Raw genomic sequence first — 24982 nt, 5'->3', positions numbered from 1 at the left:
GGGAAAAAAAAGAAGAAATATAGAGCAAGGTTACCTTCCTTGAGATGCTTAGGTATTTCATTTTTGAGATAAGAATTAACCTTACGAGACAGTGAATATTATAAAAATGTGTGTTCCTGAAGGAAAAACAGAATGCCATACAAAAGATTTGCATGATAAAGTATATCATTAAATACACTCAAGTACCACAATTTATGGAACAGGTAATACCTACAGTGAAAGTCAGAAACAGATGAGATCAGTGTTGGCAGCCAATATCAAGAAACTTGAGACCTGCCATTGTAGGCTCACAGATCTGAAAAGAAAAATCATCCTATGCTAACTCCTCATTTTATACAGGAAGAAGTGTGCACAGGGAGATGAGAGTCTTTCCCATGGCCACAAAGCCCCTCGGTAGCAGCAGTGTGGCCATAGCCACTCACTCCCAGTCCAGGATTCTGTCCATTAGCACTGTTTTACCAACTTTTCCATGAGACATTGACAGAGAAAACCTACTCCTCACCTGAAAACGTAAAATAGATTAAAACACCTTAATATTAATAATGTAGCTCACATGTTTTAAAAGATATACATACAAATATTACTTAGCAGGGACTTCCCTGGTGGTGCAGTGGTTAAGAATCCAGCTGCCAATGCAGGGGACACGGATTTGAGCCCTGGTCCGAGGAGATCCCACACGCTGTGGAGCAACTAAGTCCGTGCACCACAACTACTGAGCCTGCACTCTAGAGCCCACGAGCCACAACTCCTGAGCCCGCGCACCACAACTACTGAAGCCCGTGCGCCAAGAGCCCGTGCTCCACAGCAAGAGAAGCCCACACACTGCAACAAGGAGTAGCCCCCACTCGCCACAACAGGAGAAAGCCCACGTGCAGCAACGAAGACCCAACGCAGCCAAAAACAGAGATTAATTAATTAAAAAAAATATTACTTAGCGGTATAGTGATCAAACTGCTTCTATTTTGAATTCATTGTCAAACAGGACTTTGGCATTTGGAACACATTAGTTTCTAAAAGATTACTTTAAAAAAACAAGCATAGATAAGTCACAGAGAATGTTGGGGTATAAAATACATCTTCCAACTCATTCACTCTACTAAAATATATAGCTCAACAATGGAAAATATATTTTTTAATGATTTTTCTCTGACATCTTATAATGGAATACACTTTTCTTCTCCATTTGAAACTGTCAGTGGTACACAAGTGATTTCATCCTGTGAACCCATGAGGAATGCAACCACATGCAAGCCTTCCAGCTGTTGTTCATCCAGAATTGTAATATTTATTCTGGAAGAAGCAAACAACAGATGCATTTGGAGAATGTGAGTTCACCTGGTTCCTATAGTGTATGAGCTCAAATTCAATTTGCTAGTGAATAAACATCTTGTAAAAGAACCACCACCACCAGCAAAAAGAAAAAAGAACAGCAGCAGCAACAACAACAATGACATAAAACCCCAACAGGTTCTGCTAATTTACATTTTAGACTCCATGGACAATCTTGATATTTATTTTTATCTTCCATACCTCTCCCATATATACTGTAACTAACAAGTAACTTTTTGGGGTACTTCTGTGGGAACATGTTTTTTCTATCCATTTCAACACCTTATCTGGCTACCTTCTATAAAAATGGCCTCTTCATTTTCTGTGACAATAACTTACAGTTGCTTTAAAGATGACATGAAATGTGTTTTCAGCTCTCTTTCCTGATTTACAGCCATTTTCAATAAAACTGCCAACCAAGCATGAGAATCTATGAAAACACTTCAGGGTCCCTGAAGGACCATCTATCATTTTCAAATGAACATCTGTATTAGCAAACAGAATATTTCAATAGTGATTCAAATTTAGATGTTTTACCTAGCAAGTGCTCCAATTACACACTTCTGATATCTTCTTAAAAGAAAAAAATATACACAATGAATTTAAGCAATTGTACAAAACCATGCCGAAAGACTAGACAATAATTATTGATATATGTATTGCTTTTCTACTTTACTTTTGCTCCCAGCTTTTGGCTATTTGATAGGCAATGTACCAAAAAATAAACTTGAACATAGAAGAAAAGTGAAACTTTTATCAGATAACTTCTTGATAAATTTCTAAGGAAATCTTAGTGGTCTAATGAGTTATCTTTTTGGAATAATCTATATATTTCTCTTTTTTTCTAATTAGTCCCTTTTAACATGACTCTTAAAGAGTGAGCCAATTAAAATGATGTTAGCATGGAAACTTAAGAAATGTCTTGTCTTTTAAAAGCTACCTTAAGTCTTAAATCTGTGAGATTTAAAGTAAATTTTGTTCACTGGAAGTTAAACACTACTTACTATAAAGATACTGAATATCTGTTAACTTGCACTCAAAATATTTCTATCTTTGTTTCTATCAAAGTTCAATGTCGACAAATATAGAATAAGTTAAATGGAACTACACTGCCTCCATTTTTTTTCCAAATTCACTTTTTACTTGTAAATTCATAGATATTTACAAATGAGACTATACATGTGTTTGATCTATCATCAGGACACACACAAAAATCAAAAGAATTTATTTCCTCTTCTCCCAATACTTTAGTAGTGTTCATGATTTTTAAATCCTACGTCACCACTAGACTGTAGATGATACCAAATTGCACAGATCGAATCAAACCTGTATACTCAGATTCGAACTCTATAGAAAGACAGTGAATGATCTCACAATCCTAAATCTGGAACAAAAAAAAGAAGCTACCACCTGCACCTGGATAGCTACCAGCAATGATTATAAAAACTAACAACATTAAATACGGTTAAACATTGCTGTACATTTTAGTACCTATTTGATTAACGACAAGCATAGTGACAGACAGTTGCAATATGGAATCTAATGTTTATACTCAAACAGCACATCAGTCCCTGAGCCCAAATTTACCTTACTCCCACACAAACCTGGTGTCTACTCAGTGTTTATTTTTGTAAATTACCAAGTAAAGCTCAATATTCAATTTAAGAAGTCTTACTTGTTTTCACACGAACAAAACTTGCACGTGTAAAAGAAGATCCCAAAGCCTGTCAAACCACACTTTCAAATTTGCTTTCAGTATTTATCTGAAACATTTATCACACCTCTCTCAAAAGTTCTGTGCCCTACTCAGAAATCCTAACCATGACTACAGTATGACCTGAGAAATTTGGTCTCTACTCTTTGGATTGCATTGTTGTTTACCCTCCACACATAAATTTGCTACCTTCCTACTGATAAACAGACCATTTATTTCATTAATAATCACTGGCATTTAGAACCATGTCCTGCAAGTTTGCCCAATTTTATACCATGTAAGACCTAAATGGAAAATCAAGAATATACATGTCAGGGACTTCCCTGGTGGTCCAGTGTTTAAGAATCTCTCTTGCAATGCAGGGGAGGCCAGTTCGATCCCTGGTGAGGGAACTAAGATCCCACATGCCGCGGAGCAACTAAGTCTGTGTGCCGCAACTACTGAGCCTGCGTGCCACAAGTAGAGAGAAGCCCACGCACTGCAATGAAGAGCCCACTCACCACAAGGAAAGATCCTGTGTGCTGCAACTAAGACCCGATGCAGCCAAAATAAATAAATACTAAAAAAAAAAAAAAAAAAAAAGAATATCGTATCAAACTCTTCTTTTGAGAGACAAGTGTGTCAGCTAAAAATCCTATTTTTCACATAGAGGGCTACAATCTGAGTCGACTGTACTGTAGAAAGAAAGAAAAAGGTATTTAGTTTTGTAAATGGTCACTGTAAAACTGCAGACAGATATTTGGGGGATGGAGCCATAATCCAAAGCTTCCCACCTGAATTTGAGAAACTTTTTATTACTTTATTTAAGAAAATTACACTTTAAAAGACATGGGTGAACTACATTTTTTTTTTTAAAAAAGCGGTTGAAATAAACAAACTCAAAGTTTGAGTGTTCCTCAGTTGGAATCAAACAGAAAGTAATCATAGACTCTCATGGCTTGAGTTTTGTTTGTTTGTTTGATTTTTGCTAAATTGTTTAATTCATGATAATTCTTCAAAGAAGCCAAAGAGGCCAAAGTAAAATTACACTAACGGGCAATGAGATACAAAGGAAACACTCAGAATGCACAAATGCCCACTGGAGAGTAGAAAATGGAGACAGCTGATAATTCGATGCGGAACAAAGGGAGTGAGGAAACTGGGGAAGAAGACTGCAGGAGACGGAAAACAGGATGGTCGTAACTTTATCCCCATTGGTTTAACTTAAATCCAGCTTGTAGAACGAGGGAGTGTTTGGGGTTTTGCTTTTATTTTATGTTTTTGGATTTTCTTCTTCTTTAGCCTTTCTCCAACATGTGTGGCATCTAGCATCTGGGTTTGGGTGGCTTATTATTATCTCTCTAAACATATAGTTTGATATTCCTTTAATTAAAATGGTGACCATCACTTAAAACAACTTTTCTGGAGAGGGACCTTGTAAACCCACAAAACCGAGGCAGGGGTTTGTTGAACCTGCAACCAGTTTTGTTTAAGTGAGCATTAAAGACTTGGCAAGCCCTCTGTGCTCTCATTTTCTTATTCTATATTATCTACCCACTTAATAATTTCAGAAACCTTAATCAGACTCTGACCAAAAAAATCCACACAGTGCTTGGGATAGAATGATAATACCATCTGTTTTCATTCTTATGTGAGTTCTTTCCAGCTGTACAATCCAGCATTCTGGATTGCTTACTTTATAATGATCCTGACATTATAGGTGATTTAAAGGAAACTCTTGTGTGCCACTCTCCTCTTGCAAACATGCAGAATCTTTTCAATTTGAAAAAGTCTGGAATATTTTCATATTCATGTTGATTACATTTGAATTCTATAGATAAACAGGACCAATCCCAATACTAAAAAAGATCCAAAGCCATTTTCTGCTTTTTTTGGTAATGGCTGGTAAGATCAAAAGCTCTTCTAAAAGAGTTTATTTGGCAGGAGATTTCTAATTCTCTTTAAGTCTAGATGGCAATTTTAAAAACAAAGTATCTAAACCATCCCTAAAAATAGAAACAACTGACTTACTGAGAACCTTCTATCCTCTACTATATTCTGTAAGAATTCAATTACAATATCATTATTCAAGTATAATGCATAAAGAAATGGTGTTACAGTTTCCTTCTAGTCATGGTAACAACTGAGAATTCAGAGCAAAGGTCAAATGCTTTTAAACTCTTTGACACAGGAAAAATTAGCCAATGATATGGAAAAATACACTCCAAATAATTCATTTTTGCAGATTTTAACAATCAATATGGAGCACCATATGATAGATATGGCTCCAACAATCTGTATCAATCATGAAGATTGGCAGTGGCAAACTACACAGACCAAGTTTTGTCATGCTACCCCAGTCGATTTTACAGACTATGTGTAACCAAGACTTACTCTGGTGCTTTCCCCGACACACCACACAATCCCTTCCAAGATCTGCTTCCAACACATTCAAGGGCTTTTCTGAACCAAACCTGACTGAAAACCTTTGGAGACTGGCACACAATTCTTATGATACTCCATGTTTTCCTTCCAAAGGCTGCATCTTTAATACATTATATTGGGTTTTTCCCGTCACACATTTAATGTGTGAAATTTCTAAACTCTTCCCCTTCACTTATCTAAATTGAACTTTGGCAGCCAACAGTTAACTGTTGGAGAGTTGCTTAAAAACGATCAAACCCTTTCTAGATCTGATTGCAAGAAGTATCAGTGCCAAGATAGAAATTTCAATCTTCATCATACACAAAATCAATATGTATGCTTTGCTCTGGAAAGAAAGCCACCTTGAAAATAATTAATAAAACATCAAAGCTGCATACAACTTCAAAAATCCACATGAGACTGAAACATTTGAAGCAATTAAAAGAAATTACTAATTTATTGAAGGTGGTACTTCTCTTTGAAAGGTACTTTCATATATATATATATATATATATATATATATATATATATATATATACTGAAATCTCACTTTTGGCTTCAAAATGGCAATTTAAAATCTTAACAACATACCCATAGCAATTATGAATGTTACATTAAATACATAAGCTTTGAAAAACCTTAAGAATAATTTATTTTCATTGAAACAAAATGCATAGACATATTATTAGAATTTGGAAAAAGGCATAAATTTTATATTTACAATATGTACATAGGTGACATGACCTCCATAAAAGACATGGCAACAAAATAAATCTCAGTTATCAGTTGCATTTCACTGTACTACAGAGTTAGCTTTCATTTATTTATTCTTAGATATATATGTTGTGCTTGGTGTTAGATATTAAAAAAAAAAGATTAGAAAAAAAAGATGACTAAGAAGCTCACTAGTTATGGAAGAGGGGAGAAACAGAGAGAGAATCACAAATCAAAGAGGTGCCTGAGAAAAGGAAAGCTTCACGGAAGAGATGATGTTTGTTTTGGCTTTTAAAGATGATCCATAGTTTTTGAAGGCTGTAAATGGAAGGACACACATCCTGAACCACCATAAGCAACTGCATAAAGAGGAGGATGGAAAGCTGTGTTGGGGTTAGATAGATAAGGGTCTTGTTTACCCGGCTTAGGTGTTTAGACTTTATCCAGTAGGCAATTGAAAGTCATTAGAGGTTTTCAATCAGGAAGATGACATACCAGATTTGCATTTTTCAAACCATGACTGGCATCATCAATGAGATAAATGGATCTGAAACAAGAGACAGGAGGCGAGGAGTCCACTCAGGAGAATTCTGTGATACACTGACAGATGGTGAGAACCTCAAGTAAGGTAGAAGAAGCATTGACGCCTGAGAGCAATTTTCTTCGTGTTCTCCATAAAGTCCTAACCTTATACATCCATTGTATTGATTTCAAGGAACTACAAGGCTTTTAAAAACTTTATTTAGCCTTTCTAGAATATATATCTTTTTTTTTTTTTTTTTTTGTGGTACGCGGGCCTCTCACTGCTGTGGCCTCTCCCATTGCAGAGCACAGGCTCCGGATGCGCAAGCTCAGCGGCCATGGCTCACAGGCCCAGCCGCTCCGCGGCATGTGGGATCCTCCCGGACCAGGGCACGAACCCGTGTCCCCTGCATCGGCAGGCGGACTCCCAACCACTGCGCCACCAGGGAAGCCCTAGAATATATATCTTTGCAGAGCACCTTTTCAAGCATTTCTTAACCAAACCTCTCCACTTCCTTAGCAATGAAAGGATAACAAGTTTTACTCTCAGTGTAGAATTTTTTTTAATAAAAATATTGTTACTATGACTTATCACCTCTGCATCAATGTTTTGAGAGCATCAGCTGACCTACTTCTCTAGTTGTCATTAATCTTTTATAGCTGGTGATAAAGCAAAAACTACAACTGTGTCAGTTGCAAAGTCTCCTTTCCCCATTAGTTTTGCTCTATTCAAAGTCACCTCATGAAGTCAGCCAAAATGATGAAAAGACATGGCATTCATTTGAAATTAGAGAAAAAGTAGAATGTGTAGAAATGCTCTACATAGAATTAAAGACAAAGAAGCTGCATAAGAATTTATTTAGTCAATATTTTCACTTTGAAGATGAAGAAACCTTGAGCCAGTGAAATTAAGTGATTTGCTGAAAGGGTTTTCTAACAAGGGTGCAGGAACCATGTAACTATTAACCCATATTAATTTTATGGGTTAATTAACCCATATTAATGAAGCTGTTTATTTTATAAATAATAAAGTTATTAATGAAATTTTGGGAAAAAAGTTATTTTCCTAGGACTGACAAAACTGCATGACATGAGAATAAAAAATATTATATTTTTACATATTTCCTAAATTAAGAAAGGTGTTTGTTTTATTTATATTTTTTATTAAATGAGAAGGACAGCCATTTAGTATGTATCCACAAAGTTGCATTAATGATATCCTAATTCTGCAATGGCATCGAAAGATAAATGTCTAGTTTAAAACTATTGATTAAAATGATTGTTTTCTCAGTTCCAATATATAAATTGTTAAGGAGATCAGCCAGTCCTTTGGGATATGTTCATTGATGATTAAGATCTTACAGCATGATTAAACTGGTCAACTCCTCCTTTTGAAATAAACTAATTTTTTAATCCTTTTTTTTTCTAATTGTAGCCTAATAGCTGGTTTGTATTTCGATAAATGATGAAACAACTATAATGCATTAGTATTTAAGTCAACCTGTGAGTTTTAAAACAGGATAATTATTCAATAATAGATCTAAAAGTGACTGGTAGATAGAACTTATGTTTTGTACACATTTACTACTGCTTTATTTATTCAGAATATAAGCAATGCAAGGCTCACAGATCAAACCTCAAAACAATGACATATTGTTTAAATCCAGGAATAAATGTGTACTATTTTTACTTCCTATTATTCTAAAAATTTTAGCAAAATTTTCATAAAGTTACTTAGGGGGCAAATCCATGAGTGTAAAATAAAAATATCCTTCTTAAAGGACAAAAAAGCTAAAGGAAACTTTAAAAACTGAAAAAAAATGCCTCTGTGTATTTTAGTCAGAAATTGTATGAATAACTACATGACACTAAGATATAAAGATCTTTTGGAAAAATATTTAGTATAGATTAACTATCTCTAGAATTGCAATGCTAGGAATATAGAGGAGCTCAAAGAATAAATTTTTTAATCCAAATTTGATATTAACTAAAACAATGTTATCTCCATAATATTTCTTAAATTCTTCCATATTGCTAGAAAGTAACATCACACTTTTGATCTTTAAAAAGATCAAAATAAAATTTGGTTTAATTGGTATTAATTTTTGTATGTATTAGTGCAGCCCTATATAATTTTTATATATACTTGAAACTGTTATTGCTAATACTAGTTTCTATCGTCTGTCTGTATATTTCACCTAGGACTATGAACTATGTGTTGAAACTTCCAATGTTTGAAGATCTGCTTCTTTGCCCTTTGAACTGTAAGTCACTTTTGTTCCAAAATATTGTTTGCTGCATTCTGATTGATCTGTGTGCTTTTGCATCTTCCCCAGGATTCCAGAGCTATGCCACATTGCTTAAACCATGCAGAGTGAGCACAAATATTTGATAAGCAAAGCTGATTTTTTGAAGTCTTTGCGGGGGAAGAAATGGCATTGTACCTAGTATATGATTTTAATACTTCTCACTGCAATGGTTAAATTAAAAAATAAATAAATAAGATTGCTAAGGAAGCAAAAAAAATGTTTAAGGGCAATTCTATGTACTTATATATATATAAATTAGGATTACCTTAGCCTGGTCTCTGTAATCATTAGCAGTAATATGCTTATTAACTTGTTAGTTTAATACATATGCCATCAAAGTAAAACCCAGTGATGGAATCAAGCAAAATCACAAAATGATCGTTTTCTCTCTTTACCCTAAGCTGAGCAAGGAACCTTTCCAAACAGCGTGAACTCATTGGCTTCCCCATAATTCTACAGAGTTGCCATATAACTGGGAATCGGAGAGGTGAGGTCATTTCATCACTCCTCGCAAAAAAAATGCAAAACGTCTGCTAAAATCTGACTTCATTTGATTTACTCCCCAAGACTGTTTTTTATTAAATATGTTTGACTGCTATCTCTAATTAAATGTAGAATTAATTTTGGCAAACTAACCACAGATGCAGTTTATGTTCAATTTTATCAGACAGATTTATTTATAAGCTGTCAACTTCTTGAAAGACTTCATTTTGGAGCAGTTTTAAATTGCTAACAGTAGCTGTAAATGGAGCTACTGTTCTCTGGAACACTAAAGGAAAAGTATGCTATAAATGTCCATTCCATCTGTGAAGAATCATAAAACAATCACATTCCTTTATTTTTTTTTCCTCCTTAGGACCTTTATTAAATTAGTTCAACTCAATTAAAAATAACTTCAAAAACATTTCAGAGCCTTTTGTTTCATGGAATACTTGGAACTCTCTGCACGGAACGTCACCCTTTTAACTAATCCCTTTTAGTAAATGGAGGAGAATAGTGGTATTGTGACTTCAGACAGTGCTTTCAAGGGTCTCTACTGTACCGAATTGAGGTCACTGCAAGACAATGCTCAACACCCAATAGCCATTCAAACATTCTTCACAACTCTATCAAACGTGTCTTTCTTTCTCTCACCCGCTTTCTCTCATGGCAAACTCAGAGGACAATGGAAAAGCCTCCAGCACCATTTATGGTCACCATATTTGCACATGACAAAGTCTATTCTTCCTGGTTTGCCAACTCCCTGTAAAAAGAATGAACCCTGGGATAGATTTTCCCACCATTACTGTTATTCAAACTTATTTTGTATTTAATTTTTTTTGCTGTTGTTAGAGGGCTGGTACATGGCATTTGAGAAGCGAACTTGCTATATTCGTGCATGGGTAACAAAGCAGAGACTAAATGCAGAATTAAATGTCACATTATAGCCAGCATATGCATGATGGAGTGCACAATTTAGTATAAAACAGAGACAGATGATGAAAATGGAATTATTATACCTTGTCTTATTGTCTAGCATTAATCGTACTATAAAACCTACTGTTTGCCCATGAAGTGTCAGACCTGTGCCCCACAAGCACTGTTTAGTTTTGCTTGGGAGTTTTTATGTTTTGCAGCCACAAACAAACAAAATCAATTGCTGTAAATTTTTCTCACCAGGGCTGCTCCTTTTTGAAAGGAAAAAAAAAAATGTATCCAGAGCATCTTCCTCCAAACAAACAAAAAGAACACATATTTGCAAGCTATATAGTAAAGTTGTTACAATGAAAATTTTGATTTTAATTAAGAATGGGATTTGTAGGACAATTAGTGAGATGTAATATCCTTTGCAAGAAATAGTGCCCTTATTGGAAATACCATCAAAAATGAAATGGGGACATTTGGAGCTGCCCAGAGACTTATTTATATGGGTTTCTACAGTTAATGAGAAGAAAAAAATACAAGGAAAATGAAGATACCTCACCTGAAATGCAGGAATACAAATACGGTTTGCCTTTTTTCCTTTTTTCCCCTTAATTTTTCTTTTTAATTTAAGTCATAGATATCTGTGCTGTTGAGTTTTCAGTCAGGTAATGCTCTTATCATTAATACACTCTATAAGTTGTTTTTTCAGTTATTCTAAACCACTGATTTTTAGGAGTATACATCTCCTTACTTGATGATTTTACAAAGATTATATATATGTAATTTTATATATTTATAAAATGATTATAACGACGACAGACTTTCCAGTTATTTTGGATATCCTTGGCTGCCCTAATACTAAAAAGAGGCTTTTTCTCATGGAACAGAATTTGTATAATTACTTACATGTTAGAATGAACATTGCCTTCACAGTATATACATTTTCATGTGTTAGGAAAACTAAAAATGCATTTACTAATCAAATGCCTGATAATTTCTCAAGTCTATTCAATTAACTTTATAATAAAATTTACATTTTTCCTTTCTATACATTATAAGATTAAACATTACAAAGTGTATTAAGGGGCTTCCTATAGCAGATGGAAAAAATATTAATAGTGACTATGTCATCAGATATCATGCTGTGAATTATAAAGACCAAATATATATGATCATATGTATGTGGTTTAAAACATGTACTATGCACCAAAATTCTGCAACTTCTATTCTATGGTAATTTATTAAGCATATGCTATCTGCACTGTACCAAGCAATGGTAAAGTACAATATGCACTGAAGATGTCTTCGTGCAGTTTATAATCTGCTGGAAAGACCTACAACTAAACCAGTATAATCATTCACATTGTGTGAAGTGCTATAGACACACAAATAGGTATAAAATTTCTTTCATTTCACAAGTTGAAAGTGCAAGTTCTCCAGAACTATGGCAGGCAAGCTGAGTTAATTTATGGCGGTTATTGAATACCCATCTGAAAAGCATCATGGTAAATGTATTAGGATTAAGAATAGGGTTGAAGCAGTGGTTGAGAGTCGGCCTGCCGATGCAGGAGACACGGGTTCGTGCCCCGGTCCAGGAGGATCCCACATGCCGCAGAGCGGCTGGGCCCGTGAGCCATGGCCGCTGAGCCTGCGCGTCCGGAGCCTGTGCTCCGCAACGGGAGAGGCCACAACAGTGAGAGGCCCGCGTACCGTAAAAAAAAAATAAAAAAGAATAGGGTTGAAACATAGAATTTACCCTGGGGAAGGAGTAGAGGAGGAACAAGAAGGAACAAAACGTGAACAGAAAAGGAAACAGAAACACGTGGATCATAACGAGGAATATTTAGTGGCCCAGTATGTCTCTCCAGAGGCTATTTATATGGGATTAGGGCAAGATGGGTCTGGAAACCTAGATTGGGGCCACAGCATAGTCAGTGGTTTTTAAGTGCTACCCTTAAGACAGCTGATTGGTGCTGGAAGAGACAAGGAGCCAGGAAAAGAATTCCAAGGCCACTTCAGGATTTCAACAGAGAAGGGATGAGGGTATGGTGTCCCTGCTGTGCCAAAGGGAAGGAGAAGATGCGTTAAAGAGAGAAAAAAAATCTGTGTGCTTTGGAAGCCAGATATGGTGGCTGAGAGGGGGAAGGGAGTTAACGTGATTTTGAAGGTTTTACACCAGGCTGGTTGTATCTATATGGTTGAACGATGTCAAATTGCCATCCTAATACATCTAAGTGATATTTGAATAGAGAGGGTAGAGAGAGAAGAGAGGTCCAAGAAGAAAAATGGGGTTTGTGTCCAGATTCACACAGCAGAAGGGTGGAGTCAGTAAAATGGTTACTGAAACAGTCTCCCCACAGAGATAGGATTCACACTTAATTTACTTTGTATCACTGAAAACGGGGGAGAGTGCCTGTTTGTTTTTTTCTCCAGTGTTAGCTTCAAAATAGAATAGATTTCATATTTTGTGTATCTCTCCAAGACCTAAGATTCCTAATTCATTGTTTTGCTCTTTCACTGTCCTTTAATTTAAAACCCTAAATGTGACATTCTTAAAATAAAATTTCAGCTTAAAAATATTCTTCTATACATTTAATGTCAGAAAAAAATGATGGAAGTAAAATATAAATATGATACACTCTACAAATCCAAACATCCATCCGTCCATCCTACCTGTTACAATAACTGTAGTTATTATCAATGATCATCATTACTTTAAAAAATGGTCCTCCTCATAAAGTTTCTAATCATGTTCTTCCCCCTATTTTATTCTATAAATCCAGTGTAAATTCACAAGGCATATATTGTCCTTTAATAGCTGTCCTATCATGGATAGCCCTACCCCATCACTATGCATTCTACCTTAATTATTATAAATGCTAAATCTTAACAATGAGTATCTTTCTCCTGATTGATAAGTTCTATGCAATATCAATGAGGAAAAATGGAGTTTAATATAAACACTTGGATATTTGCCTTATTCACTTTCTATCTACCTTGTGGAGGCAGTGTTTTTAACATCACATTTTCATAACAATTATGTGGAAAACAGGCTGAGTTCAAAATCCCCAAAGACCATCTGAAAAAAGAGGGTATGTGTTTTTATTTAGGATAATAATAAAGACAGCTAACATACAGAGCCACCACTATTCTACCTGGGACCTTTGTTCGAAATGAAAGGACACCTCCTACTAACTGATCCTGTCCACAAGCAAGAGCACAGCCAGCAAGAGGTCTAATGGGTGAATTTCAGCCCCATTTACCCCTGTTCATCTCCTTGACTGGGCACCTTTGGGCTATATAAAAAGTACACAATTGAGTGTGGATTCTGGCTGACTGTATGCCAGGAACTCTTTTCTGTTTCCATATACACTATCTCCATTAATTCTTACAACAGCTCTATGATTTAGGTCAAATTTGTGCCCATTTTACAGAGGTAAACTAACTTGCCTAAGGTCACAGCTAGTCAGTGGAAGCATCTAAGTTGTCAGATAGGCATTCTGACTTCAGAGCCCTTACTCTTATCCACAATGAACTATTGTAAGTATCATTATGTTAAACCAGGATTTTATTTCATATTTTTATATAATTATATTTTGTTAATTATTTGGCTATAACAGACATATGTGTTAGTGGTCATGGGCTGAATAAGCTCCACAAAAACACTATAGTCTACTGTTTCCTTATGCAACTAATTCCTAATAAATGGATGGGACGTGTATCTAGAAAGATATTTTACGAATGGTTTCAAATTTGTCATATTTGAAAGAAGAGTTTCATTTTGAAAAAAGAAAAACCACCTTGTTATTAAGAGAAAAGAAAAACTACTGTTAATTTTTAAATGGACAAAGAAATCACTCTGAAAATATCCCTCCCTCTGACATCCTGTTCAAAATAAAAGCTTTAAGTCAGCACACTTAAATTATTTAAAAAAAAAATTCCCAAAGGTAGCATAAACACTGTTAAGTTGTCCACACAGACAAGCAAGCATAGGCTCAAAAAAAGGTACCTGAATTACACTAAAAATATTTTACTTGGTAGTAAAATACTTTGTAAAGTATTTCTCAACTCAAACTAGTTTTGCCAAATCAAAAGTTTTCTTTTGGGTGGTTAAGAAAGCCAACAGTATTCAAAATGATTTTAAAACCATTTTACCTATTACTGTCTATAGTTCCAAAGGAAGCATTGGCAAACACAATTTGGCTGTTAAGGGAGAGAAAACACTGAACAATTTTTTTTTTCATTGTCAAAATAAACCCTTAATTAAGAAACTCCGGTTTGGAAATAGTTTAAAATCTCTGAAGTATTGGGTAAAATCAGTATATATTGCAAGCTATACAGACTCTTAGAATGTTTTTCCCGTAAGGAATGATTCAGGAAACAACTGATGGTGCAGTGCTAAATTCCTATAGGAGAAACGCCACAAGAATAGAAAACCTATCTGCTTGTTTTTACAGTAATCTTAAAGTATAGACTTTGGATTACAGAACTTAGCAAAGAAGTAGAAGAGGAAGAGGAGGAGAAGGAGGAGGAGGAGGAAGAGGAGGAGGAGAGGGAGGAGGGGGAGAAGGGGGAAGGGGAGGAGGAGGAGGGGGAGGAGGGGAGGAGGGAGAGGAGGGAGAGTAAGGGGAGGAGAGGGAGGAGGGAGGGGAGGGGGAGGAGGGAGGGGAGCGGGAGGAGGGGGCAGAAGGAGGGAAGGAGGGGGAGGAGGAGGGGGAGGAGGGAGAGGAGGGGGAAGGGGAGAGGGGAGGAGGGGAGGAGGGGGAAGAGGGAGGGGAGGGGGAGGAGGGAGAGGAGGGGGAGGAGAGGGAGGAGAGGGAGGAGGGGGAGGAGAAGGAGGAGGGGCAAAGAGGGGAGGAGGGAGGGGAGGAGGGGGAGGAGGGAGAGGAGGGGGAGGGGAGAGGGAGGAGGGGGAGGAGGAGGGGGAAGAGAAGGAGCAAACTGCTATTCCTTAGGAAAAACTCATTTCCAAATATATTACTGGAGCTAGTCAGAGGAGAAAATTTCAGAAATGAATTCCCAGGTACTGATGTTTCATCCACAAAACCAAACTTTAGAAATAATGTTATTATTTCATTTCTCATAACTACAGTTCTCTCTGTGGAATCTGAGTGGCCTGATAGACCCAGGAGAGTCAAAAATTCAAGAAAACAACTATGCTTTTAAAATTTTCTTTCCTTAGTCACTAGATAAAAATCTACTGAGGTTGGTGACAATTCCTAAACTCAACGAACACATAACTGTAAAACATGAAAACACAGTCAAATATTCAAGGTTTAGAATCTTATAATTCATTCATTCAATGAATCCTTATTTTTGTCACAGTATATTTCAAGAATATTTCTGAAAGTACAAATCAAAGACAGGGTTTCAAGATCATTAAACAAAAATGACGTACAAATATCATGTTTTCACAAAATTTACAGTGACCTGTTTTCTTAATTATTTAAATATACATTTAATTAACTTAGTACCAAGGGCTTCTGCATATGTTTCAACATGTTGGACACTGCCCAGGTAGCTGCACTACAACCACATGTTTAAAGAACCATCGTGTGTTTCTCTCTCTCTTGCTATATATATCTATATCTATATCTATATCTATATCTGTATCTATCTATATATATATGTATATCTATATATACATATAAAATTTTAGAATTATTTTAATTATACAGTCAATTCTACTAATAATTCATCATAATTGTTCCATAAATTATTAAAATTTTAATCATATTTTATGAGTGAAATCAGTTAATAAGACAAAAGGCTATATTGACAAAGTTTCAAAGAGAGATGATACATTTTAATTGCAACACCCACCCTGCACATATATATAAAAGAGTAACATGAAGCAGTAAATATCTCTTATCTTTATTACTCATCTTCTCTTGTTTCTTTTTTTACCTTGTGTGTTTATTAAAGTGTACAGGTAAAACCAATTGGGTGCTTTGCCTACAAGTGTCAGGCAAATTTACTTGGTTACCAGGGTGTAAAGTTCTATGTGGGGAGGACGAATTTATTTTATCTTTGATAAAATGATTAAAATAGCAGATTATGTGCTTTTTATTTCAGCTGAGAGCAAATACTCTGATTAGGAATTATGAATGTAATATACTGGGGAGCAATGTACTTCAAGTTAAGATGTGATCCCCAATTATAAATTCTGAGATCATTTAATTTACTACTGTACATAATATGTTTAGAATATGTGGGAAAAATCACATTCCTCTTTTCTAGGAAATGATTCTTAAATACCCCCCCCACTGGAAATCTTCCTTTTAAAATACTGAAAAGAGCTAGTATTTAAAAATAGACTGCTCTAAATATTCACAGCATCCATTTATTTGAACAACAGGCAAAAATAAAAGCAACTCTTGTTTCCCTCTCCTACTAACAGAACTAACAGGGTCTCAGTGTAATGAAGAAGAGAGACAGGGTTCTTTAGTCCTCACCACTGTTCCAACTAGTGAGTCTCTACTGATTATCTCAGAAATGGGCCAAAAAGCAACAGGAGAAATTTACATACCCCAGGAAAGTTGTAAGCAATGGATAAGAATCTCTGCCCTTATATTTTAGAAACACTGAAAGTATAGATACTCCTTTCCATAAACCTCATCTTTAAAAAAAAAAATCAAGAATGTATCAACACAGGGCTACTGAATCAAAAACATGTAGATTTTACATATTTTCAACATTAATCTCATGGTGAATGTGGATTTTAGGGGAAAAGGGTTCATTTTGAAGATGGACTTCCCCCTATTCTTTGTAATTAGGAGCTCTGAATAATCTTTCATAGCAATTGTCTATTGTTTTAATTTATATAATATAATAATTTTTTCATTTATGTAGGTATAGTATCACAATTTCTGCTACTAAAAGCTACCTTAGTGAAGTTTGCATAGACATTGAACTACAAAACCTTTCTACATGTAGCTGCTGAATCAGGAAAAGATGATAAAATACTAGTTGGTGAACAGAAGTACCAAGAGGAAACACATGCATGGATTTGATTACTTGAATGTAAGTGAATAATCTGGCAATCTAATGTTAATGAAGATATTTTGAGTGACTTACTGAAGACTAATTTCAGTCTTCCTTCTATCTACCTACCCTCTAATCACTACTATTTCATATGATTTGATGTTTCCTCTTGAATATGGTTATTGAATCTTACAATGATAAAACATCATCCTGTCCCATAAATCAGTCATTTGCAAACTTTTCCATCTCAACACACTGGAGAAACATTATACAATTCTATTGGCAACAGTGGCCCATTATGGCAGTAAATCGTATTTAGGAACATATATTTAAAATAGAAGTACTTTTAAAAGTGCCTTCCTCATCCAGCCTTCCGAATCACATCACGCCCCATAGATATGTTGTGTCCTATGGTTGAGAATCATTGCCAATTTACTTAAGAATGGAAAGAAATGTTTAATTTTCGGCTTTTATGCCTGAGATGACTATAATAAAATTGCTGATGACTCGTTAAAGAGTATTTAGATAACACCAGTAATATACTCCTCGCTGCAAATGAAAAATACTGGTGTTCATCCAAAAGTCAGTAATATATCTCTGTAAAAATATCCATACACTTTCAGAGGGTAAAAATATTAGTGAAGTGGGAAGATAAAAGAAATGTAATTTCTAGCTGATCGGTAAGTCCTTATTTTAGTTCTTGCTTCTAACAAATTCCTCCATATATAGGAAAGAGCAGATTTTTCTGCTTCATCCTAAAAAACAAAGAACGACTGCTACTCCCTCCCCCCAGTTTCTATATACAGTCACTAAAATCCATCTGCATTCCAGTCGTCATTACAAATGATAGCTTTGCCAGATCCAGTCCCATAAATTGATATATTGGAAAAACTGGCATGAATATTTTAATGTCCTAACATTCTAAAGGATAAGCCTTAGGTCTATATGTATACATGAATATTAGGCATTTATATATGACTATACGTACTTTATAATATTCACACAGAGAAAAAATTTAACCAAATAGAAAATGTATCTGTTCCAGAGCTATATTGTCATCTTTGATAAATGTGGGAAATTGAGGCACAGAAGTACCCTCTAGGTGATAACCAAACAGCATATGACAAAGAGCAGAAAGACTGGTAAAATGCCATGCCTTATGTGCTTTCCCCTCTGGTCTAAACACCAGATTGCCATAGAGATTCCTATAAGGAATTCTTTAAGATGAGACCTGAATAAAGTAAATGAAAGATGTGTTTTGAATATGGGGATTCTCAGATACTATTTTTCCTTCTTCATTTCTGGAAAGTTAGTTGGCTCTCCACAAGCTTTTGGGATAATAAACATAAGGTAGCTCTAATGGCTTTTTGCAGTTATTAAACCACCTCTATTATATAGAAAATGGAAAGTATATGTGTAGTTTTTCTTCCAATGAAAGTAACTGATACATAAGACCAGGTAGAATAATTTAAGGGTGAAAAACAGGTATGCTCAAAACACACATTTAATGATTAAATATTTTAGATGTTTAACAGAATCATGATATATGATTAAAAAATACCTTAAAATCCCCAGAAAATGGAGACCACCTCATTTTTTTAAATGTACTTTTATTAAAAGCCTTGTTAAAATCTTTTTTCACCACTTTTCATTTACTTAGATCTTGATTTTAAAGGGAACAGCAAATGTATAGTTTCCAAATCCTTAACTTTCAACTCAGTGAAAGTAATCATTTACCTCGTTTCGGAATGAATGGTAGTTGGCTAATGAAAGGGAAGCATAAACTCACATTCACTACATTTTTATGTGACCACGAAGAATACTTCTCTCTTACTGTTGGGTCAAAGACCACTGACTGAATCACTCCAGGAGCTCAAAGAGACGTATATAATACCAATAAGTGAAACGATAAAATTATATATTAGTATGAGTCTCTATAAAGAAAATACAAACAGTAAGAAAATAACTGTATGGTCAAGAAGTTCCCTCAATGAAAATAATATATCAAAATATTGGACAAATATTTGGATAAATCAAAATATTTGGATTAAAATATATCCAAAATACATGAATATTTTACTATAAAAGTTTCATTACTCTTGTTAACACCTTGGTTTTACCCATGCATTATCAATGTAAGATAGAGCAAGATCTGTGCCATAAGCACTTTCAGGGTAATTGGCGGTGTGCTGTAGGCATCCAATCTGAAAGCAAATCATGAGATAGTGGGGAAATGACATTTAGAAACAGAATAAATTACATAACACTGAAACATCTGAACCAGAGCTCTGCGCACTTGGGAGAATTGGGGGAGGGATGCTGCAGAACACCTGACAAACAGGACTGCTTTTTGTTTTTCAAGCCTGCAAGTTGACAGAGAACTGTCCACACCTTATGGAAGAACCAGAAAAACATTCCAGAGAGCAAGAGTTCTGCTGCTATATTTTCTTGACTTTCTTTCTTTTAATTGTCATTCAGAACACAACTTTGGAAGAACAAAGACCAAGTGCATTCTTAAGTTTGGTTCTTTGTTCACCAATGCAAAAAATGAACTTGTTTTGTGACATTGCCTGACAAGAAATCAGTGTTTCAGAGATGCTTGACTTCTGAGAGGAATACACACTAAGTACTGATGTTTTTAAACATCACAAGTCTTGTATTTAAACTGACACACAATAAAGAGAATATAGAATATGAATGAAGTATAATTCTACATCGTAACAAAACTGATATATTTTCATCATACACTGTATCAGTGGTGTTTTACTGGTTAAAACTATGGGAAAATTTGAAATTAGAGAAGTTTCTAAAAGGGAAAAATAAAAATTAGATATTCCCAAAAGAAAAAGAGGTATAAAGTGAATAGGGAATGCTATTTTATAATAAATTTTAATAAGACAGTCACATAATAGGGTGAGATAGAGGCAAGTGGAAGAAATTACTTACTAAGACCTAGAAAATCCATGCTAATATTGAAAATATAGTATTTTTCTTGAAAAGAATCCAATCATTCAATCTGTGACATATTAAAATCCTTGTGAGGTGGGGGCTTTTGCAGTTATCTAATCATTTATTTTTACTAACTATTCTTTCATTTCTACCTACCCTCTCTCTCTTTTCATCTACTGAAATTCTACTCATCCATTTAATGAAAGCTCCCCCGAGATACCGTCCCTAAAATCTGCAATCAGGCTGTTAACTCTTTCCAAAATACTGCTTATTTACTCCAGCTTTTGTGTGGATGCTTTCAGGGACTGGAGATTACCGCTTGACAGAGGGCTTCATTTTGGAACCAGTTTACATGCTACAAAATTCTTTAACATAGTGAGCCAAACTGAACTCCCTATATTTTTTTTTAATAAATTTAATTTATTTATTTTATTTTTATTTATTTTTGGCTGCGTTGGGTCTTCATTGCTGTGTGTGGGCTTTCTCTAGCTGTGGTGAGCGGGGGCTACTCTTCGTTGGGGTGTGCGGGCTTCTCATTGCAGCGCTCCTCTTGCTGCAGAGCACAAGCTCTAGGCACATAGTCTTCAGTAGTTGTGGCACACAGGCTCGATAGCTGTGGCTCACGGGCTCTAGAGCACAGGCTCGGTAGTTGGGGCAAACGGGTCTAGTTGCTCCGTGGCATGTGGGATCTTCCTGGACCAGGGCTCGAACCTGTGTCCCCTGCATTGGCAGGCAGATTCTTAACCACTGTGCCACCAGGGAAGCCCCTGAACTCCCTAAAATTTTAACATGCATTCAATAAGCACTTAGAGAGTCCACCATATCTATATAGAATTAAAATAGGTATGAGGTATAAATGTGAATAATGTACAGTTTGTGGCCTGGGTTTAAAGCCTAGCTCTATGAAAGTTTCTTTCCTCCCTGATTTTTTAACATAACATGTGCTCATTACAGCTATTGAAAACTTCAGAAAACAAAAAGAAGAAAATATTGATGATCCATTACTTAGCTTCCAAGTGGAGGGTAACTATTAAGGTTTTGGTATATCTCTTTCTGGTCTGCTCCCTCCACCCTCTGCCCTCACCGCCCCCACCCCCTAATATCTTTTATCACAGTTAGAAGTTAATTTTGGTTATTGCTTAGCTGGTTACTGCTACATACTTTCAACCACCTAGAATGTTGGTGCCAAAGAAGAAGGGAAGCCCATTGGACCTCAAGGGCCTGGGTCTTCATCCCATCTCTATTCCTGAAGAAAGTTCTCAGGTTACAGGAAAGTGAATGTGGATGAATTTCTCTGATTCATCATTTTCCCTTCTGTTATCCTGGAGAAGAATAAATCTCTAAAGAAGGACTTATTTACTTTCCAGGCCTGAGCCAAATGCTGCTGATTTTTTTTTTTTCAATTATCTTATTGGATCTACTTTAAAGATCCCACCAAGGGGAACTCTCCTCACAAATAGGGCCTCTACATTATCAGGGAAGCAAAAGATTATATTTCTTATCCAGTCCTGAGAAGTTATGTCTGTCCTAACCTGTAGAGGCTGAACTACACAGCAGCCCCTGAAGTAGGCTGCTTCACCAGTAAATCCCACTCCAGAGATGGTCTGGGAGATGGTCAGGTCCAGAAAGCCCACAGTCTCTTCTGGCAGAAAGTTGTCAGAAGTAATGGTCCTGCATAAAAAATGGGGATAGGGTTTCCCTGGTGGTGCAGTGGTTGAGAGTCCGCCTGCCGATGCAGGGCACACGGGTTTGTGCCCCGGTCCGGGAAGATCCCACATGCCACGGACCGGCTAGGCCCGTGAGCCATGGCCGCTGAGCCTGTGCGTCCAGAGCCTGTGCTCCGCAGTGGGAGAGGCCACAACAGTGAGAGGCCCGCGTACACCAAAAAAATAAAAAAATAAAAAATAAATAAAAATGGGGGTAAAGCTATTCTACTAAAAGCTGCATCTTGAGCTGGCCCTAAGTTAAGGGTCATTACCCAAGTAACTGATAAAAAAGTTTCATAGACCAAGCTCAGATACCTATATAAAGGCACCTGTAATAGATTGCAAAAATGTCCACAAATTCTTCCCATACCTGTACAAATACCCTTTTGCAATGTACCTTTAAAGCTCTTCCTTGGTATATGTATACGTATAGCTAATTCACTTTGTTATACAGCAGAAACTAACACAACATTATAAAGCAATTATACTCCAAAAAAGATGTTAAAAAAAAAGAAAGAAAGCTCTTCGTTAAGACATGGAGTCTATTTCTCAAGCCCTAAGTCTGGGCTTTGCCATGTTACTTGCTTTCGAGCACTGCACATTAGTTGTGGTCCAAGTACGCACTTGTTCTTTGGGACATGTCCTCACTTGCTGGTCTTTAGAACCCAGAGATTGGCATGTAAAGCCTGTGCTAATCTCCTAGAAGAGTGGTCCGCAACCTCTTCTGGCACCAGGCACCGGTTTCATGGAAGACAATTTTTCCATGGACCAGCCAGTGGGGTGAGGGGGGAGGCGGATGGTTTCAGGATGATTCAAGCGCATTACATTTATTGTGTACTTTATTTCTATTATTCTTTCACTGTAATATATAATGAAATAATTATACAACTCACCATAATGCAGAGTCAGTGGGAGCCCTGAGCTTGTTTTCACTTGCCACTCACTGATAGGTTTCTGATACGAGTCTGTGTACAACTGATTTATTATGGTCTCCGTGCAGTCAAACCTCTCTGCTAATGATAACCTGTATTTTCAGCCGCTCCCCAGCGCTAGCACCACCACCTCAGCTGCCCCTCAGATCATCAGGCTTTAGATTCTCATAAGGAGCGCGCAACCTAGATCCCTCGCATGCGCAGTTCACAGTAGGGTTCGCGCTCCTATGAGAATCTAATGCCACCGCTGATCTGACAGGAGGCGGAGCGCAGGTGGTAATGCGAGCGATGGGGAGCGGCTGTAAATACAGATGAAGCTTCGCTAGCTCGGCCGCCACTCACCTCCTGCTGTGCAGCCTGGTTCCTAACAGGCCACGGACTGGTACCGGTCCGTGGCCCAGGCGTTGGGGAACCCCATCCTAGAAGATATAAGACCACATGGAAAGAGGCCCCAACCATCCAAGTAGTCTCAACCATCCCGGACAACCCACCAAATCATGAGCTAAATAAAATGGCAGACGTTTTAAGATACTGAGTTTTTAGGTGGTTTGTTAATTATCAAAAATGCTAATGGATATAACACCTTACCCAATCCACTAATCAATACTTTGCAGTTAGGGATATCCAACCAGTTAAAATGTCACTGAACTGTGTGTTCCAAAATCAACACTTTCAAAGCAACCTTTCTCCATTTTGTCCATAAAGGATTCATTATTTCGAAAGAATGTATTTTCATATTTATCTATATTGATACTTATCCTAATTCATTCCTTTTAACTGTTGTATGAATAAACCCTATAATTTATTTTTTGTCCTTCAAAAGTATTTTGATTGTTCGTTTCTGTCCAATTGCATATTGCCAAATTGCTCTCCATAGTGACTACACCAATTACCACGGCCACTAAAATTGTAGGAGAGCTCCCACTGCTCTTTACCCTCACCAACACTGGTACTGTCATTCATTTTTGGCAATCTGATGGGATTGAAACGGTATATTATTTTAATTTGAATTTCTATCACAACTAGTAAAGTTGTAGATCATTTTTTCTGACATTTATATTTTTTCTTCTGTAAAATGCCTGTTTATTTCCTTTACTCATTTTAATATAGGTTGTTTGCCTTTTTCCTACTGCTGAAGTTCTAAAAGTTTATCCTTTGGTGGCTATAGGTTTTCCAATAGCTCCACTTGTCAGTGTCTTGTTTTTCTGTTTTGGTTTTCGTTTTTTTTAATAGTCTCTTTTGATGTATAGAAAATGCCGTTTTACTGAGGCCAAATTTACTAATCTTTTCCTTTATGAAATCCTTCCTTAACCTGAGGTCATAAAAATACTCTTATTTTTGACTGTAGAATTTTTTAAGTTTTGCTTTTTACTTTCAGATTTTAAAGCCACCTGGAATTTATTCTGTCACTAGGATCTAAATTTACTTTTTTCCATATGGATAACCAATTGTCCTAACACCGTATACTGAAGAGCCCATACTTTCCCTACCGATTTTTAATGCTACCACGATCAAGTACTGTGCTTTCATATATGAATTTAACTGTTTCTGGACTCTCAATTCTTCCCTCTCTGGTCTATAGGACAGACTTAATGCCAATTCCATACTGTCTAAATTTTTTGGCTTTATAATAGGTAATGAGATTTTACAGAAAGTCATTTGCAAATCTGTACTTCTTCAAAATGATCTTGGCTACTTCCTCCTTTCCTTTGTTTCCCCAAGAATATCATTTATAAGTACAGTCTCCCTTCCAGAATGATTGGTGATGATAGTGTTGAATGTAAAGGCTGTGCATGATAAATCCTCTTTTAATTCTTCATAATTTACAGCCTCAACACACACACACACACACACACACACACACACACACACTACAGAGAGAGAGAGAGACTTCCTTGATTATTCCAGGGAAAAAACAGGCTTCCAAAAAAAGCAGGAGAAAGGGGAAAAATCTATCAATTACTGTATTTTATACTTAAATGAAACAGAATTTGAATAGTTTTCTTTCTTAACTCT

General features: G+C 36.2%; 1 protein-coding gene and 1 long non-coding RNA gene across 5 annotated transcripts in view; one reads left to right on the top strand and one right to left on the bottom strand.

Moving 5' to 3' along the window:
- The window catches only part of SOX5 (SRY-box transcription factor 5), a 1015676-nt gene that overhangs the window by 524090 nt on the left and 466604 nt on the right, over nucleotides 1-24982 (bottom strand). The gene's annotated exons all lie outside the window — the stretch shown is intronic.
- Nucleotides 1-24982, top strand: part of LOC309812192 — a 50431-nt gene that overhangs the window by 21878 nt on the left and 3571 nt on the right. Inside the window, exon 2 of one of the 2 annotated variants that reach the window (XR_014295295.1) lies at nucleotides 8885-8946. This is a non-coding gene — a long non-coding RNA (uncharacterized lncRNA). Of the gene's footprint in view, nucleotides 1-8884; nucleotides 9479-24982 lie in introns of both variants that reach the window. The other variant, XR_014295296.1, reaches the window with a different exon arrangement.

The sequence above is a fragment of the Mesoplodon mirus genome, assembly GCF_964341445.2.
Source record: "Mesoplodon mirus genome assembly, chromosome: 11".
NCBI lineage: Eukaryota > Metazoa > Chordata > Mammalia > Artiodactyla > Ziphiidae > Mesoplodon > Mesoplodon mirus.
Note: the sequence above shows the minus strand (reverse complement) of the source record. Positions and strands in the feature narration are given on the sequence as shown.